This window comes from Pan troglodytes, chromosome 1 (genome assembly GCF_028858775.2).
Source record: "Pan troglodytes isolate AG18354 chromosome 1, NHGRI_mPanTro3-v2.0_pri, whole genome shotgun sequence".
NCBI lineage: Eukaryota > Metazoa > Chordata > Mammalia > Primates > Hominidae > Pan > Pan troglodytes.
The window spans coordinates 127,402,131-127,422,401 of NC_072398.2; positions in this window are offsets into that span (position 1 = coordinate 127,402,131).

Genomic DNA, 20,271 nt, shown 5'->3' on the forward strand with positions numbered 1-20,271 from the left:
ACCCCAGCTACCCTTCCCAGCCTCTAGTATCCATCTTTCTATTCTCTATCTCCATTAGTTTGTCTGGAATTTTAGATCCCACAAATAAGTGAGAACAGGTGATGTTTGTCTTTCCGTGCCTGGCTTGTTTTACTTAACATAATGACGTCCAGTTCCATCCATGTTGGTGCAAATAACAGGATCTCATGGCTTTTCTTATAGCTGAATAGTAATCCATTGTGTGTAATTATATTTTTTTATTCGTTCATCTCTTGATGGACATTTAGTCTTCAGCCAAATCTTTGCCATTGGGAATAGTGCTGCAACAAACATGAGAGTGCAGTATGCTAATTTCCTTCCTTTGGGTATATACTCAGCAGTGAGATTGCTAGATACTGTAGTAGCTCTATTTTTAGTATTTTGAGGGACCTCCAAATTGTTCTCCATAGTGGTTGTACTAATTCACATTCCTGCCAAAAGTGTACAGCAGTTCCATTTTGTCCACATTCTTGCCAGCATTTTTTATTGCCTGCTTTTGGATAAAAGCGATTTTAACTGAGGTGAGATGATATCTCATTATACTTGTGACTCAAATTTCTCTGATAATCAATTATGTTGAATACCTTTTCATATGCATGTTTGCCATTTGTACATCTTATTTTGAGAAATGTCTATTTATATCTTTTGCCCATTTATATTAGATTATTTGTTTTTTTTTCCTATAGAGTTGTTTGAGCTCCTTATATAATATGGTTATTAATCCCTTGTCAGATGGAGAGGTTGCAATATTTTCTCCCATTCTATGGTTTCTCTTTTCACTTTGTTGAATGTCTTCTTTGCTGTGCAGAAACTTTTTAGCTTGATGTTACTCCATTTGTGCGTTTCTGCTTTGGTTGCCTGTGCTTGTTGGGCAATAAATTTTTGCCCAGACTAATGTCCTGGAGAGTTTCCCAAATGTGGTTCTTCTAATATTTTCATAGTTTAAGGTATTAGAATTATAGAGTTTGATTTTCATATGTTGCAAGAGATATGGACATAGTTTTATTCTTCTGCATATGGATACCCAGTTTTCCCAACAACGTTTATTGAAGAAATTATCTTTTCCCTGGTGCGTGTTCTTGGCAACTTTGTTGAAAATGAGCTCATTGTAGATGTATGGATTTGTTTCTGGGTTTTCTATTCTGTTCTATTGGTCCGTGTGTCTGTTTTTATGCCAATACCATGTTGTTTTTGTTACTATAGCTCTGTAATATAACTTAAAGTGAGGTAACAAGATTCCTCCAGTTCTGTTTTTTTTGTTTTTGTTTTTGTTTTTCACAGAATAGCTTTGGCTATATTGGGTCTTTCGTGGCTCCATACAAATTTTAGAATTGTTTTTTCTATTTCCCTGAGGAAGAATGACGTTTGTATTTTGATAAGAATTGCATTGAATCTGTAGACTGCTTTTGGTATGAATATTTTAACAGTGCTAATTCTTCCAATTTATAAACATGAAATGTCTTACTATTTTTTGTGTCCTCTTTCATCAGTGTTTTATAGTTCTCACTGTTGACATCTTTCACTGCAAATAAAGATAATTTGGCTTCTTTTTTATTTCAATGCTCTTTAATTCTTTCTTTTGTCTGATTGCTCTAGGTAGGACTTCTAGTACTATATTGAATAACAATGGTAAAAGTGGGCATCCTTGTCATTCTTCAGATCTTATAGAAAAGGCTTTCAGGTTTTCCTCATTCTGTATGATGGTAGCTGCAGGTCTGTTACATGTGGGTTTTATTTTGTTGAGGTATATTCCTTATATAGCTAGTCTTATGAGGGTTTTTTTTTTTTATCATGGAGAGATGTTAAAGTTTATCAAAAGCATTTTTGTATCAATTGAAACGATGATATGGATTTTGTCCTCCCTTCTATTGATATGATAGAATGCATTGATCAACTTGCATATGCTGAACTATTCTTGCATCTTTGGGATAACTTCAATTGGCCGTGATGAATGATTTTGTTAATGTATTCAGTTTGTTAATGTTTTATTGAGGATTATTGCATCAATATTTATCAGAGATATTGGCCTGTGGTTGTCTTTCCTTTTGTTATGTATTTTTGTCTGGTTTGTGTATCAGGGTAATACCAGACTCATACGATGTGTTTGGGAGTATTCCCCCTGCTAATTATTCTGTTTTTCAAAATAGTTTGAGTAAGGTTGGCATTAGTTCTTCTTTAAATGTTTTATAGAATTCAACAGTAAAGCAAATGGTTCCCAGGCTTTATTATTATTATTATTATTTTTCTGGGAGGGTTTTTTTTAATGGTTTTAATCTCATAACTTGTTATTTTTCTGTTCAGGTTCTTAATTTCTTTCTGGTTCAATCTTTGTAGATTTATTGTGTATAGGAATTTATCCATTTTTTCCAGGTTTACCAAGTTATTGGCATATAGTTGCTCATAGAAGTCTCTAATGATCCTCTGAATTTCTGTGGTATCAGTTGTAATATCTCCTTTTTCATCTCTAATTTTATTTGTTGGTATTCTCTCTTTTTTTATTAGTCTGGCTAAAGGTTTGTCTATTTTGTTTATATTTTCAAGAAAGAAACTTTTCATTTCATTAATCTATTTTGTGAGTTATGATTTCCTTCAATTTCATTTATTTCTGCTGTGATCTTCATTATTTCTTTTCTTCTACTAACTTTGAGTTTGGTTTGCTCTTGCTTTCTAGTTTTTTAAGATGCATCATTGTTTTGTTTTTTGATGTTTTTCTTTTTTTCATGCAGGCACTTATAGCTATAAATTTTCTTCTTAGTACTGCTTTTGCTCTATCCCATCAATTTTTGTATATTCTGTTTAGTATGTTCATTATCATTTGCTTCAAGAAATGTTTCAGTTTCCTTCTTACTGTCTTCCTTATCCCAGTGGTCATTTGTGAGCACATTGTGTAATTTCCATTTGTTTGTATAGTTTCCCAAATTCCTCTTGTCATTGATTTCTAGTTTTATTGTATTGTGGTCAGAGAAAATGCTTGATATTATGTCAATGTTTTTTGAATGTTTTAAGACTTGTTTTGTGACCTAATATATGGTCTATCCTTGAGAATGTTCCATGTGCTGAGGAAGAGAATGTGTATTCTGCAGCTCTTCAATGAAATGTTCTGTAAACACCTACCAGGTCCTTTTATTCTATATTGCAGATTAAGTCTGACGATGGTTGTTTTTCTGTTTGAAACATCTCTTTAATGCTGAAAGTGGGGTGCTGAAGTCTCCAGATACTATTGTGTTGAGGTCTGTCTCTTTCACTTTAACAATATTTGTTTTACACATCTGGATGCCTCAATGTTTGGTGCATATATATTTACAATTGTTATATCTTCTTGCTGACTTGACTCTTTTATTATTATAAAATGACTTTCTTTGACTTTTCTTGTAGTTTTTGTCTTGAAATCTATGTTGACTAAATATAGTAACTCCTTCTCTTTTCTTTGTTGTTGTGTTGTTTCTATTGGCATAGAATATCTTTTTCTAGCCATTTATTTTTAGTCTATGTGTATTTGTATTGGCGAAATGTCTTTCTTGCAGGCTACAGATCATTAAGTCTTGTTTTATCATCTATTCAGCCACTCTATGTCTTTTGATTGGAAAGTTTAGGTCATTTATATTCAATGCTATTATCAGTAAGAACTTAATACTTTCATTTTATTTGTTTTCTGGTTGTTTTGTGGTCTCTTCCTTCTTTCCTTCAAGTCTATCTTTCTTTTAGTGAAAGTGATTTTCTGTAGTGATATGCTTTAATTGCTTACTTTTAATTTTTTGTCTATTTATTGCAGGTTTTTGGATTTGAAGTTACCATGAGGCTTGCAAATACTATCTTATAACCCATTATTTTAAACTGATGACAAGTTAACATTGACTATACAAACCAACACATGAACACACACAAAAAACTAATAAAAACTTTACACTTTAACTTCATCCCCCTGCTTTTTAAACTTTTTGTTATTTTTCCTTATGTCTTATTGTATTATAGTCTTAAAAAGTTGTACTTATTATCCTTTATTGTTTTATAATTTAGTCTTTTTACTTCAGAGTAGTTTCCAGACTACAATTACAGTGTTGAAATATTCTGCTTTTCTGTGTGCTTATGATTATCGTGAGTTTTGGACCTTCAGATGATTTTTTCTTGCCCATTAACATCCTTTTCTTTCAGAGAGGAGGACTCTCTTAAGCATTTCTTGTAGGACAAGTCTGGTGTTGATGAAATCTCTCAGCTTTTATTTGTCTGGGAAGGTTGTTATTTCTTCTTCATGCTTGAAGGATATTTTCTCTGGATATAATTATTCTAGGGTAAAAGATTTTACCTTTAGCACTTTAAATATGTCATGCACAGATCTTCTTAAATACTTCCAGTCACTGTGATATATTTTTTTGCAGGACTGCTTTTCTATAGTGTTGATTTTTTATTTAAAAATGTTTTAGAGCATTTTTATTTTTTGTCAAGAAGAAACTTGCATCCCTAGACTATCCACTGACTGACCATAATTTCAAACTGAAATTATCCAGTGCAAATCTGCTTCTTACACATTGCCTTCCTGAAAATATTTAAAAATTATTTTAACTTAAGACGTGTTTAAGTTAAGTGTCTAGAATCTTTTTCAAAATTTTGAAAATATTCTTATTATTTTTATTAATATATATAAATACACACACACACACACACACACACACACACACATATATATATATATACAGGGTCACTCTCTGTCACCTAGGCTGGAGTGCCATGCTGCAATCAAGGCTCACTTCAGCCTTGAATTCCTCACATCAAGCAATTCTCCTGCCTTAGCCTCTCAAGTAGCTGGGATTACAGTAGTGGATCACCACGCCTATCTAACTAAAAGGGATCTTCTGAATACAGTCTGGTTGGTCATTACCCAGTTTATATAAGCAGAGACTAAAATCATGCACAGCAGCATGGGTTGAGGTTACAGAATTCAACAGCCCTTCATGCTGAAAATTCTCAATAAATTAGGTATTGATGGGACATATCTCAAAATAACAAGAGTTATTTATGACAAACCCAGAGCCAATATCATACTGAATGGGCAAAAACTGGAAGCATTCCCTTTGAAAACTTGCACAAGACAGGGATGTCCTCTCTGACCACTCCTATTTAACATAGTGTTGGAAGTTGTGGCCAAGATAATCAGGCAGAAGAAAGAAATAAAGGGTATTCAATCAGGAAAAGAGTAAGTCAACTTGTCCCTGTTTGCAGATGACATAATTGTATATTTAGAAAACCCCATCATCTCAGCCCCAAATCTCTTTAAGCTGATAAGCAACTTCAGCAAAGTATCAAGATACAAAATCAATGTGCAAAAATCAGAAACATTCCCATACACCAATAACAGACAAACAGAGAGCCAAATCATGAGTGAATTCACATTCACAATTGCTTCAAAGAGAATTAAAATACCTAGGAATCCAACTTACAAGGGATGTGAAGGACATCTTCAAAGAGAACTACAAACCACTGCTCAATGAAATAAAAGAGGATACAAACAAATGGAAGAATATTCCATGCTCATGGGTAGGATGAATCAATATTGTGAGAATGGCCTTACTGCCCAAGGTAATTTGTATATTCAATGCCATCCCCATTAAGCTACCAATAATTTTCTTCACAGAATTGGAAAAAACTATTTTAAAGTTCATATGGAACCAAAAAAGAGCCCACATTGCCAAGTCAATCCTAGGCCAAAAGAACAAAGCTGGAGGCATCACGCCTCCAGTTGGATTATTTTTACTTCTATTGCAAATGATTACTTCATCTTCTTAATAGAATTGGTAAATGGGTTGGGGGAGATGATATTACAGGCTCTTGCAATAATCATGGAGAGAAATGGTAACAATTTCTCTAAGAATAAAAGACATAAATGGAGTTCAGAAGTAATCAGACTCCAAGTGTTTTCTAAACAGTTTTTATTAGAAAAATTTTCAAAAATATTAAAAAGTAAAAATAATGGCATAATGAACCCTATATACCCATCACCCAGAAAGAATTATTTATATTATGTGTTTTGCTTTATCCTTGACTATGATTTTCTTCCTTGAAAAGTATTTTAAAGCAATTCTCAAATATTTTGCCGCTTCTCAATTGCATTAGTATGAATTCCCAAAGCTACAGAGTTAACATAACTAAAAAAGTGATGATACTGTTTAGTACCTCTAATATCATAATGAAATTTCTATAGTCAAATTTCAGGGTTTTTTAAATGTATTTTTATACTTGATTTATTGGAATCAGAATAAAAACACATTTCTTATATTTTATTTGTTGGGTTTTGTCTTTCAGATCTCTTTATTGTAGAACAGATGAGTCTCTAGTAGACATATAATTGGATCTATTCTGCCAATCTTCACCTTTTAAGTGAAAAAATTTCAATCCATTAAAATTTATAGTAATTTCTGATAAGAAAGTCTTCTGCCATTTTGCCATTTGTTTTCAATCTATCTTTTTTTGTTTCTTATTTCCTACCATATTGCCTTCTTCTGTGTTTAATTTTCTATATTTTACAATTTTTATAGTGTTCTCATTTTCTTTTCTGTATATTTTTATTTATCTTTTGGTGATTATTCTGGTATTACAATAAGCCTACTAAATTTATTACAATCTATTTTTACTTATTCTGTCTTAACCACACTAGTAAACAAAAATTCTGCTCCTATACAACTCTGTCCTTCCCTTTAAATTGTTTTTGTCACAAATTACATTTTTATAGATTATATGGCAATAACATAGATTTTTAATTAATGTTTTATGCCTTTGTCTTTTAAAGCATATATGAAGAAAAATATAATTACAGGCCAGGTGCGGTGGCCCACGTCTGTAATCACAGTACTTTGGGAGGTTGGAGTGGGTGGATCACCTGAGGTCAGGAGTTCAAGACCAGCCTAGCCAACATGGTGAAACCCCGTCTCTACTAATAATACAAAAATTACCTAGATATATTGGCACACACCTGTAATCCCAGCTACTTGGGGGGCCAAGGCAGGAGAATCTCTTGAACCTGGGAGGTGGAAGTTGCAGTGAGCTGAGATCACGCCATTGCACTCCAGCCTGGGCAACAAGAGCGAAACTCCATCTCCAAATAAATGCATAATAATAATAAAATGTGTATATATATATGTGTGTGTATATATATATATATATAGAGAGAGAGAGAGAGAGAGAGAGAAATCAAAAATAAAATAATATTGGCTTTGTATTTTGCCATGTAGTTATTTGTACCAGTGCCTTTTTATTTCTTCATATGGCTTCATAGACTGTCCAGTGTTCTTTTATTTTAGACTAAAGGACTTTCTTTATTTGGGCCAACTACTAGGGACAAACACCTTCAGCTTTTGATTTTCTGGGAATGTTTTATATCACTTTCATTTTTGAAGGATAGTTTTGCCAGATATAGAATTCTTAACTGATAGTTTTTCTTACAACATTTTTTGCATTAACGTTCTTTGCTGATTTTAAATTATTCCACTGCCTAATGACCTCCATGGTTTCTGCAGATAAATTAACTGCTAATCTTCCTGAGAATTCCTTGTTCATGACAAATTGCTTCTGTCTTGTTGCTTTCAAGATTCTCTGGCTTTGGCTTTTGACAGTTTGATTGTAATATGTCTTGATGAGTATCTCTCTATGTTTATTCTTCTTGGAGTTTGTTAATCTTCTTTTGTAGATGCATGCCGTTTATTAAATTTGGGAAGTTTAGAGTCATTATTATTTTCAAATATTCTCTTTCTTTTGCTTTTCTCTTTCTGAGACTCTTATTATGAATGTATGCTGGTACACTTGGTGGTTGTAACATACGTTTCTTAAGCTCTGTTCATTCTTTTCTGCTCCTCAGACTATATAATTTTAATTGACCTATCCTCAAGCTTACTAAATCTTTATTCTGCCTGATCAAATATGCTATTGAAACCCTCAAGTGAATTATTCATTTTAGTTATTGCATTTCACAGTGCTGAAATTTGTTTTCTTTTTATACTTTTAATCTCTTTATTGATGATTCTTTATTTGTTAAGACATATTTCTCCTGGTTTCCTTTAGTTCTTTATCCATTATTTTCTTCAATTTTTTAATCATATTTAAGAATAAGTCTAAAAAGTTCAGTTTTTCTATTTCCTTAGGGACAGTTTCCATTAAATTCTGCTATGAACAGACAATATTTTCTTATTTTTTGTGTGCTTTATATTTTTTGTTGAAAAATAGTCATTTTAATATTATAATCTGATAACTTTAGAAATCAGAATATGTCTCTCTTCATAGTTTCTTTTTCTTTCTTATATATGTTATAGTTGTTCTACTCTCTCTGGAACCAGGAAACATGGTCTCACACTAGGGACATGGACTGCCATCTTCAAGACCGCAATGGAACCAAAGAGGACAAGTAAAAATACCACAAAGCTCTACTGCCATTTCTATGTTGATTCTTTCTTGATTTAGCATTTGCTTGCTTGTTGTAAACCTCTGATTATTTTTCCAGAGTTCTGACAAAGTTTATTCTGACTGTTTCTGATAAGTTTTTGTGGTGTTTCTGTGGAGACATAGGCCATTAGAGTTAACTATTCTGCCATTTTTTATTTATATCACTCTATCTGTGTAAATTTTAATTACATGTTTCTTATTGTAAGTGAAAATGAATATTTTTGTATGTCTAAAGGACATTTTATATTTTTTAAACTGTTCATCATTTTTGCCTATTTTTCTACCAAATTTAATCTATTTAGAAGAAACAGGGGATTATGCCAAAAGTGCCAGTTATTTCCAGTTAGTATCCAATTTTCCCTTTTCTGTCATAGTATCAGAATTCCCAATTTTTAATTAGACCAACTGTTAACCAGAATGAAGTCTACATATTATAGTCTCTCTTGCAACTAAGGGTAGAGTTATAATTAAATTCAGGCCAGTATAATATTTCAGAAGTGATATGAGCTACTCTGAATTTTTTCCTTTAAGAGAAGAGGTGTGCATTTCTTATTCCATTCTTTGCTCCATTCCATTGCCTGAGTAAAAAGCATGATGATGAAACATTTGGGACCATATAAGATATCAGTAATTTCCTATTATGAAGCAACAATACAGTAAGGTCTGTGTCCCTAAAAATCTTCTTGAAGCAGATCTGCCAAACCAGCTTCTTACTTCTATCTTCATTACATAAGAAGATCTTCTATCTCATTTAAGCTACTGTTGTTTGGGTTTCTTTTACATCAAACATATGGTATATTCCAACTAATGCAAAGATTCCCTGAGAATAGTTCTAGTTGTGAAAATCATTGGCATTAGAAGATTAAACAGATATGACAGCTAAAGAATCTAATAAGGACAATATGAAAAATGTATATATATAATTGCTTGCACTTTTAACAAAATTGTTTTATCTGTTATGATGGAAGAAAATAATACAAAAAAAGAGGAGATCCTTGTGATAAGAATCATTTTTGTATTTAAAATTCATGGATTATTTTTAAAAGATGTGATTTAAAAAAAATTTTTCCCCATCAGTTGGTATAATGGGAATAGGAATATAATAGTAAGGAAGCAAAGTTAAATTGTTTTCTACAATAAAATAATAAGAAAATATGTCAGCAGAGAATTTTGGAGTCAGTGAGGTTTGCAGAGAGTAGGGAAGAGATTAGGAAAGAACTAGTAACCAAGAAGTTGTTCTGGAGGGATAATGAATTTGACAGAGATAAATAATGAAAAATTTTGAGAAAAATTGATTCATACTATATAATGTACTCTCTACCTTCCTATTTAATTTTAAGTAAACTGTAAATGGTTCATTAGCATTATAGAAATCATCATTGCTATCTAATAATCAAGAAATGTTGAATTCTGATTAACATTGGTATAGACTGTATAAAAACAGATGTACCCTAGAAAGTTTCAGGTATATGTGAATTACATAATATTACATCTTACTCTGTTTTAAGTACTAGGTATACAAATTTACACAAGATGAAAAATCTCCATCCTCTAATACCTCACAATCTAGAAAGTGATAAAATGAAGAGTGACAAAACGATGGAACAAGTGTTGGACACTGTGGATACAGAAAGCGTTCTAGGTGCAGAGGAGAGTCAGGCCTTGTAAGTCCAGTGACAGCATAGAAAAGGAGGAAGCATCATATGGTATTCCAAGAGGAAATACCTTTGGTGGATGCAAGTTGGAGAATCCTCAGTAAAAAGAATAACAGCAATATACAAATGTAGGGAGGTATAAATCAACATATTACATCAGTGGCTCACAAGTGGTTTGAAATTGTGAGTCCAGAATATTTCAGGAGGATTAAAAGGAGATAGATTGGGAGAATTATACACTTTTTCAAGCTATTCAAAGACTTTTGAATTCTCCTTGCATGAGGTAGAATTTAAAACATTAATTTCAGTTATTCAGTAAACAAAGCATTGTTTTATACATGTGCTTTGTGCCAGACTTATTTAGATATGACATGACAAATGGAGGGAGCAACTTTATATTCTAATGGAAGAGGAAAGACTTTTTAAATAAAGAAACATTAGTAAAATCAGGTGCTACATTTTTTTCTGGGAAAAAATGAATTAATGTTATGTAGAATATGGTGTGGACGAGAGGGGAGAGGGAAATTTGCTGTAGCTGGAGTGATAGTGAAATGCTTCTCTGAGAAGAGAACATTTGTTGAGACATAAATAAAGAAACAGAGAGCCATGTAAATGTCTGCCTGAAGAAGTTTCAAAGAAGAATAAATAGCAAGGGCACAGAGGTGGGAGTAAGCTTATTGTTTGAGGGATAAAAAGGAAACCAATATGGGATGAACATAGTGAATAAGAAGTAACAATGAGTTTGGAGAGTCAGAGAGGGACCATGTATACAAAAATGTGTAAACAAAGAAAATGAATGTGTATATAAGTTAGATTTCAATGGAAATCCATTTTAAGTTTGTGTGCATGGAATGGCATAATTTGATTTACCTTTTACAAACATATCTCTAGTTTCTGTGTGGAAAACATACTATATTTAAGCATAATGAAATAAAGGATTCCAGTTTAGAGCCCATTTCAAGATCCCAAGTAAGAATGTTTTGGAAATGCAGTAAAAATAATGAGAAATGTTTGAATCTGGAATATATTCTAGCAGAAGAGATGTGACAGGCTATTCAGAAAAACCAGGTGTGAAGTGTGAGGAAATAAGACTTATGATTTTTTTTCTGAGTATAAGGATAGATAACAATGCCCATACCTGGGATAAAAAAGGTTTATTAAGACTGAATTTGAGCAGGAACAGATTGAGATAAAATTGGAACTATTAATTCTGTTGTGGCCCTATTGGCATCCACATTCCTAGTAGACAGAGTGGAAATGTTGAATAAGCAATTGGATATAGGAGTCTGGAGCCCAGAAGAGGTCTGGTAGAGAAATATAACATTGAGTGTCATCAATATATGACTAGTAATTATGTTATGGGATTGGAAAAATCATATTGAGGGGAAGGCTAGAAAGATAAACTACAGAGGCTGAGCACCAAAAGCTGGAGGCCTTCACACTTAGAGATCTGTCAAAGGAGTAAAACTTATCAAAGGAGGCTTAAAATGAGTCACCAGGAAAGTAGAGATGGAGAGAAAAAAAACTATATTATGTCACTGTGGTCTTAGGAGAACCATTTCAAGAAAGAATCCAGTGGTCAACTGTGTCAAACACTAGCGAAAAGTCAAATAAGATAATTTCAAATGGAACATTGACTTTGGCAAGATGTAGATCATTGCTGACTTTAACAAAAGCCAATTCAGTACAATGTTGTAGACTAAAGACTGATTGGAGTAGTTTAAGAAGAGAATTGGTTGGTAGGGTGGGAGGTGAAAACACTACATATAGAAAACTATTTTAAAAGGCTTTTGCAGTGAATGGGAGGAAAGAAAATGCTGGTGGTTGGAAAAGTTAAGGGCCAAGTGAGGATTTTGTTTAGGTTTTATGTTAATCCAAATTATACAATCACAGAACTTAAACAGTTAAATAAGCCTAAAAGGCTGTTATACAAATGTAGCCATTCCCTGCCTATATCATCCTCCATTTCCCAATCCTTAGCAATGCTGCAGTCAACTATTTTAGCTAATGTTTTATTTGTTTGTTTCCCTTTGACCTTAGTATCTACATTTGCTTCCTTTGACGTTGTTAGACTTTTCCTTTCTGCTGTTTTTCTCTCATATTTTTTATCTCACTTCTCAGGTCATCTTTTTTTCCCTTTTCTTTTCTGTATGTATTTATTTTTGATACAGGGTCTCACTCTCTCACTCAGGCTGGAGTGTGGTGGTGCCATCATAGCTCACTGCAGCCTCAGATTCCCCAGGCTCAGGTGTGCACCACCAAACCCAGCTAATTTTTGTATCTTTATTATTATTATTTTTGGCGGATATTGGATTTCACCATGTTGCCCAGATTGATCTTGAACTCCTGCACTCAAGCAATCTGCCTGCCTCGGCCTCTCAAAGTGCTGGGATTACAGGCATGAGCCACTACACAGAGTCCCAAATCTTCTTAATCCTATTTTACTGTTTCTTTCTTACTAGCTTACCTCTACTTTATTGTTTTCACTTCCTCTTTATCCTCCTTCTTTTTCTTTCTCTCCTCTTTTTCTCTCACTCTGATATGACTAGTTAAAAGCATTAAAATGTCACATATAGATATTTTTGTTGAAAGTATCTACATATATGTCCTGTTCTTAAACTTAAGTCAAATTTGCCAAACAATTGTAGCTTTCTAAGAAAAAAAATTGTCTTTTGATGTGATATTAACAGTATTTTATTTCTTCAGCAATAATTATTTAAAAGAAATAATAAAGGATACATATAGAATGCATTTTTGATAAGTTTAAAGATTTTTCTGTGAGTAGATCTTTTTGGCTCATTTCATATTTTCTTTTTTTTTCTTCTTTTGAGACAGAGTCCCACTCAGTCGCCCAGGCTGGAGTGCAGTGGCACAATCTCAGCTCACTGCAACCTCCGCCTCCGGGACTCAAGCCGTTTTCCTCCCTCAGCTTCCCAAGTAGCTGGGATTACAGACGCCCACCAGCACGCCTGGATAATTTTTGTATTGTCAATAGAGATGGTGTTTCACCATGTTGGCCAGGCTGGTCTTGAACTCCTGACCTCAGGCAATCTGCCCGCCTCGGCCTCCCGAAGTGCTGGGATTACAGGCGTGAGCCACTGCGCCTGGCCTTATTTAGTATTTTCTTAGGTTCAGTTACTCTGCCTAATTCATCTGTATCTCTGGTACCTCATGCTTGACAGGTAATAGCTATTCCAAACTATAGTGTAACTGTGTTATTAAATGTTTTGTAGAGCAGAACACAACACTAGCACATTGACAAAATCTGGATGTGTCAACTTAAGCACAATCTTTGTGTTTTAAGTTACACAACTTAAACACATGGCTTTTCTTTGCATGGTTTTCTTCCACGTTAAACCTTGACTTTGAAAGTAAAACCATATTTAATAAAGCCCCAGTGCCACTATTAACCTCTATGGCAGATGTTGTTCATATGCTCTGCTGCTTACTTGATATGGTCTTCACATTTACTCAGTAAAATATGTGTCAGGTCCTTATGCTACATTCAAAAGCCAGAAGGGATGCTTACAAAATAGTGTGATAATGCTGCAAGAGAGGAGTTAGAAACAAAGAAAAAAGCTATTGATTTTCCTCAGGGAGTCTGGGCAGGCTTCAGAGAGGTGGTGATTTTTGATCTGAGTCTGAAAGGGTGAGAGATGGAAGCCATTTCAATGAGGCATGATATCCAACACAATCTTTATAACAGTTTCAAAAAGTAGTCATAAGTTTTAGTGAAATAGCAACATAATATTTTAAGTGCTTGCTACTTTTTTTTGTTGTATAAAGAAATACAGACAATAAGTAATATGCCATTAGAGACAAGAACAACTTAAACTGAGCCCATTCAGTGTGGGAGCATTTAATTCAGAATCTTCATGTAATTTCCTTTTATTTAAACCATTATTAAGAAATATCCTCTAGCTTATCACGTGTGAATTTTAAGCCTCAGTGGTATTAGCTCTGAAACATACAGAGCACTTTGAGGATTTTATTAATTTAAGCAGTGGTACCTGTTAGTGAGCACTTGATTGCCCACAATGCAGAAGGCTTTACTTATGTTATTGATTTGTTGGCAAATATATTGGGTGAAAATCCCCTGATATTGCAGGTAGTCATGCGTTCCAAGTTTTATTGGATTTGTGAGCCATTTTCCTCTGTCTTTAAACCTGTGATATAATTCTATAAATAGAGCCTCCCAGGTATTTAATTTTAAACAAAAACATGATGTAAATATTTTTCATTTGCTATAGTGTATTTAGACCAGTTTTACTTCCATAAGCAGCCAAATCTTCACAAAAAGTATTTTGATAAATCCCAGACTGTAGATTCTTATAGCCCACTTCTAATGTTCAGTGTCTGATATTTCACAGAGATAGAAGAATCCTCATTCAAAATTAAAGGCCCAAAGTTGTCAAAATCTAAAGCTTCTAGCATTTACAATTTAGTGATCATGGAATTAGAAATAGAATTTACTTAACCTTTGAAGTGTCCTTGGACATATAGATTAAGTCCACAGAAATGTCAGTCTCTGGACCTCATGGGAGAACCCTGTCTCTCAGGGGGACACAGTTACTTGGAAAAGAAAAGAAAATGTAACATCACCATAGCATAATCTATTATTGATTAACATTCCACAGTTTCTAAAGAGCTAAGAAATCCAGTTTCATTGTATCATAAATGAAGGGTTTTATAGTAAATCTGTAGTTTAACTGTGGGATACAGAGAGGTAATCCACCAAAAGTCACTTTACTGTAGAAGGCAGCAAATGAGTTTTCTAAACAGCTACCTCATATAATGTATTATCTGGTAAATGTTATTACTAACCTTGACCCCTCTCAACTCTTAAAATTTGTTATTTCATCAGTCCCAGTGAAAGACATAGGCATTATTAAAAATTACTTCTTAGATGTTAAAAATTATAATTGATAGTATTTCCTAACTATATAGAAATTTGTTTACATTAATATTTAAAAATTTGATGTTTACATTATTTTACTTTTTATTCTCTTTGAATCAGGTTCCTTTTAATCCTTTTCTGAACTATAAGATGGGCCTAATGTGGAAAAAATTTTCTTATTTTACCCAACCATATTTAATTTTTAGTATTAAAAATGTCCTTTCTTTAGGCTTTTATAGATTATACAGATGAAAGAGCCCTTATCTGAAATGCTTGGGACCAGAAGAGTTTGGATTTTGGACTTTTGAATTTTAAGAATGCTCCATCTGTAGTATACTGGTGACATTTTACTATTTTTTAAAGCAAAGAGAAGGTACCAAAGTAAAATTGTCTTATACAAAGCAAATGATAAAAGATCTTTACTTTCATCATAAATGATGATAGATATCTCTGCCTGCTGCATTGTACTTTTTATAATAAGCTAAGAAATTTTAGAATTTTTTGCTAGGTTTAACTAAAATTTTATAAGCAGACTTCCACAGTTATGATCTATTGGATAATTGTCAAACATTTAAAAAATTATCAATACTTTTCAAAAATTTTATTTTAATTTACTAAGTAATATATGATTATTGTATGATAATAAAGATGATAATCAATACAACAGCAGATATGTTGGTTGACTGGAAGCAATGTGGTTTAGGAAATTGACTTGAGATCAAGGAATAAGCCAGACTGGTTTAACTGCAGTGCCATAGGTCTTTCAGTGATTGATTGACTAATCACTATGTGACCACATTTTGGCCTTGAAACACACAAAGAGAATTGTTGGAATCCCTGTTTTTAAATAAGAGAGAATATTTATCATCATTGAAAATAGTAGAGCACTTACTGCTATCGGCAGGTAGCTAACAATCATGAAGAGTGATGTAAACAATAAATAATAGAAGAAAATAAAATAGCATAGTCTTTGATAATATAATTTAGGGACAGAATCAATCAAACTAAATGTCCAGCTTGCTTTCCTATTAAGTAAGCTAATAGATATATTTATTGCTTAAGCAAATTTTTGTTTGGTTTTCTGATAATTGTGCCTTAAAATTTCTTGATAAGTAGCAAAAGTAAAAATCTCTTTTTCTTATACCTTCTAAACATTCTACACTGAGACAACCAATTTTAACTATTATAAATGATGTCTTTATTTTTTAAATTTCATTATTATTATACTTTAAGTTCTAGGGTACATGTGCACAACATGCAGGTTTGTTACATAGGTATACAGGTGCCATTTTGGTTTGCTGCACCCATCAACTCATCATTTACATTAGGTATTTCTCTTAACGCTATCCCTCCCCCAGCCCCCCAACAGGCCGTGGTGTGTGATGTTCCCCTCCCTGTGTCCATGTGTTCTCATTTTTCAACTCCCACTTATGAGTGAGAACATGTGTTTGTTTTCTGTCCTTGTGATATTTTGCTGAAAATGATGGTTTCCAGCTTCATCCATGTCCCTACAAAGGACATGAACTCATCCTTTTTAATGACTGCATAGTATTTCATATTGTATATATGCCACATTTTCTTTATACAGTCTACTATTGATGGACATTTGGGTTGGTTCCAAGTCTTTGCTATTGTGAATAGTGCTGTAATAAACATATGTGTGCATGTGTCTTCATAGTAGCATGTAGCATGATTTATAATCCTATGGGTATATACCCAGTAATGGGATTGCTGGGTCAAATGGTATTTCTAGTTCTAGATCCTTGAGGAATCACTACACTGTCTTCCACAATGGTTGAACTAATTTACACTCCCATCAACAGTGTAAAAGCCTTCCTATTTCTTCACATCCTCTCCAGCATCTGTTGTTACCTGACTTTTTAATGATCGCCATTCTAACTAGTGTGAGATGGTATCTTATTGCGGTTTTGATTTGCATTTCTCTGATGACCAGTGATGATCAGCATTTTTTCATATGTCTCCTGGCCGCATAAATGCATTCTTTTGAGAAGTGTCTGTTCATATCCTTTGCCCACTTTTTGATGGGGTTGTTTTTTTCTTGTAAATTTAAGTTCTTTGTAGAATCTGGATATTACCCCTTTGTCAGATGGATAGATCACAAAAATTTTCTCCCATTCTGTAGGTTGCCTGTTCACTCTGATGAGAGTTTCTTTTGCTCTGCAGAAGCTCTTCAGTTTAATTAGATCCCATTTGTCTATTTTGGCTTTTGTTGCCATTGCTTTTGGTGTTTTAGTCATGAAGTCTTTGTCTATGCCTATGTCCTAAATGGTATTGCCTAGGTTTTCTTCTGTGGTTTTTATAGTTTTTGGTCTTACATTTAAGTGTTTAATCCATTTTGAGTTAATTTTTGTGTAAGGTGTAAGAAAGGCATCCAATTTCAGCTTTCTACGTATGGCTAGGCAGTTTTCCCAGCACCATTTATTTAGTAGGGAATCCTTTGCCCATTTCTTGTTTTTGTCAGGTTTGTCAAAGATTAAATGGTTGTAGATGTGTGGTGCTATTTCTGAGGGCTCTGTTCTGTTCCATTGGTCTACATCTCTGTTTTGGTACCAGTACCATGCTGTTTTGGTTACTGTAGCCTTGTAGTATACTTTGAAGTCAAGTAGCATGATGAGTTCCACTTAGTTCTTTTGGCTTAGGATTGCTTGGCTATGCGGGCTCTTTTTGGTGCCATATGAAATGTAAATTAGGTTTTGCCAATTCTGTGAAGAAAGTCAGTGGTAGCTTGATGGGGATAGCATTGAATCTATAAATTACCTTGGGCAGTATGTCCATTTTCATGATATTGATTCTTCCTATCCATGAGCATGGAATGTTATTCCATTTGTTTGTGTCCTTTTTTATTTTGTTGAGCAGTGACTCATAGCTGTCCTTTAAAAGGTCCTTCACTTCCCTTTTAAGTTGGCTTCCTAGGTGTTTTATTCTCTTTGTAGTAATTGTGAATGGGAGTTCACTCATGTTTTGGCTCTCTGTTCTTGGTGTATAGGAAAGCTTGTGATTTTTGCACATTGATTTTGTATCCTGAGACTTTGCTGAAGTTGCATATCAGCTTAAGGAGATTTTGGGCTAAGATGATGGAGTTTTCTAAATATACAATCATTTCATCTCCAAACAGAAACAGTTTGACTTTCTCTTTTCCTAATTAAATACCCTTTATTTCTTTCTCTTGCCTGATTGCCCTGGCCAGAACTTCCAACACTATGTTGAATAAGAGTGGTGGGAGAGGGCATCCTTATCTCTTGCCAGTTTTCAAATTGAATGCTTCCAGTTTTTGCCCATTCAGTGTGATATTGGCTGTGGGTTTGTCATAAATAGCTCTTATTATTTTGAGATATGTTCCATCAATACCTAGTTTATTGAGAGTTTTTAGCATGAAAGGCTGTTGAATTTTGTTGAAGGCCTTTTCTGCATCTATTGAGATAATCATGTGGTTTTTGCTGTTGGTTCTGTTTATGTGATGGATTACATTTATTAATTTGCTTATATTGAAACAGCCTTGCATCCCAAGGATGAAGCTGGCTTGATCATTGGGATAAGCTTTTTGATATGCTGCTGGATTCAGTTTGCCAGTGTTTTATTGAGGATTTTTGCAACTATATGATATCTTTCACATCTTGTGTCTACTTATACAAAACAAGGTCTACCTCCATAGATAATAGACAGATAGATGATAGATACTGTATTAGCCTGTTCTCATGCTGCTAATGAAGACATAACTGAGGCTGGGTAATTTATAAAGGAAAGAGGTTTAATTGACTCACACTTCTTCATGGCTGGGGAGGAATCACAATCATGGTAGAAGGCAAAGGAGGAGCAAAGTCACGTCTTACCTGGCGGCAGTCAAGAAAGCATATGCAGGGGAGCTCCCCTTTATAAAACCATGAGATCTCATGAGACTTATTCAGTATCATGGGAACATTCACAGAAAAGATCCTTCCCATGATTCATTTACCTTCCACCAGGTCCCTCCCACAACATGTGGGAATTATGGGAGTTACAATTCACGATGAGATTTGGGTGGGGACACAGTGAAACCATATCATTCCACCCCTGGCCCCTCACAAATCTCATGTCCTCAAATTTCAAAACCAATCATGCCTTCCCAACAGTCCCCAGAAGTTTTGACTCATTTCAGCATTAACTCAAAAGTCCACAGTTAGAAGTCTCATCTAAGACAAGGCAAGTCTCTTCTTCCTATGAGCCTGTAAAATCGAAAGCAAGTTAGTTACTTCCTAGATAAAATGGAGGTACAGGCATTGGGTAAATTTAGCTATTCAAAATGGAAAAATGGAAGAAATTGTCCAAAACACAGGGGCTACAGGCCCCAAGAATTTCTGGATTCCAGTGGTTCAGTCAAATCTCAAAGCTCTGAAATGATCTCCTTTGACTCCATGTCTTACATCCAGGACACACTGATGCAAAATGTTGGTCCCCATGATCTTGTGCAGCTCCACCCCTATGGCTTGCGGGGTACACCTCCCCCTTCCAGATGCTTTCACAGACTGTCATTGAGTGTCTGTGGCTTTTCCAGGCAAACAGTGCAGGCTGTCAGTGGATCTATCATCCACCAGTGATAGATCCATCAGTAGATAATAGATCCACTAACAGCTTGCACCATTTGCCTGGAAAAGCCACAGACATTCAATGCCAGCCAGTGACTCTCTTCTCACACAACTAGGCAGTGCCCCAGTGGGGAGTCTGTGTGGGGGTTCCCATCCTACATTTCCCTCCTGCACTGTCTTAGCAGAGGTTCTCCATGAGGGCTCCGTCCCTGAAGCCCTACTTTGCCTGCACATCCAGGCACTTCTATACTTCCTCTGAAATTTAGGCAGAGGTTCCCAAACCTCAATTCTTGACTTCTGTGCACCCACAGGTCTAACACCATGTGTAAGCCACTAAGGCTTGGGACTTGCACCCTCAGAAACAACAGCCTGAACTGTATGTTGACCCCTTTTAGCTACGGCCAGCATGCAAGGCACCAAATCCTGACACTGCACAAAGGAGCCAGGTCCTGGGTCTGGCCTACAAAACCATTTTTTCCTCCTAGGTCTCTAGGCCTGGAATGGGAGGATCAGCTGTTAAGACCTGTGACATGCCCTGGAGACATCTTCCCCATTGTCTTGCCAATTAACATTTGGCCCTTCTTTACTTATGCAAATTTCTGCAGCTGGCTTGAATTTCTCTTAAGGAAAATGAGCTTTTCTTTTCTATTGCATTATCAGGCTGTAAATTTTACAGACATTTATGCTTTGC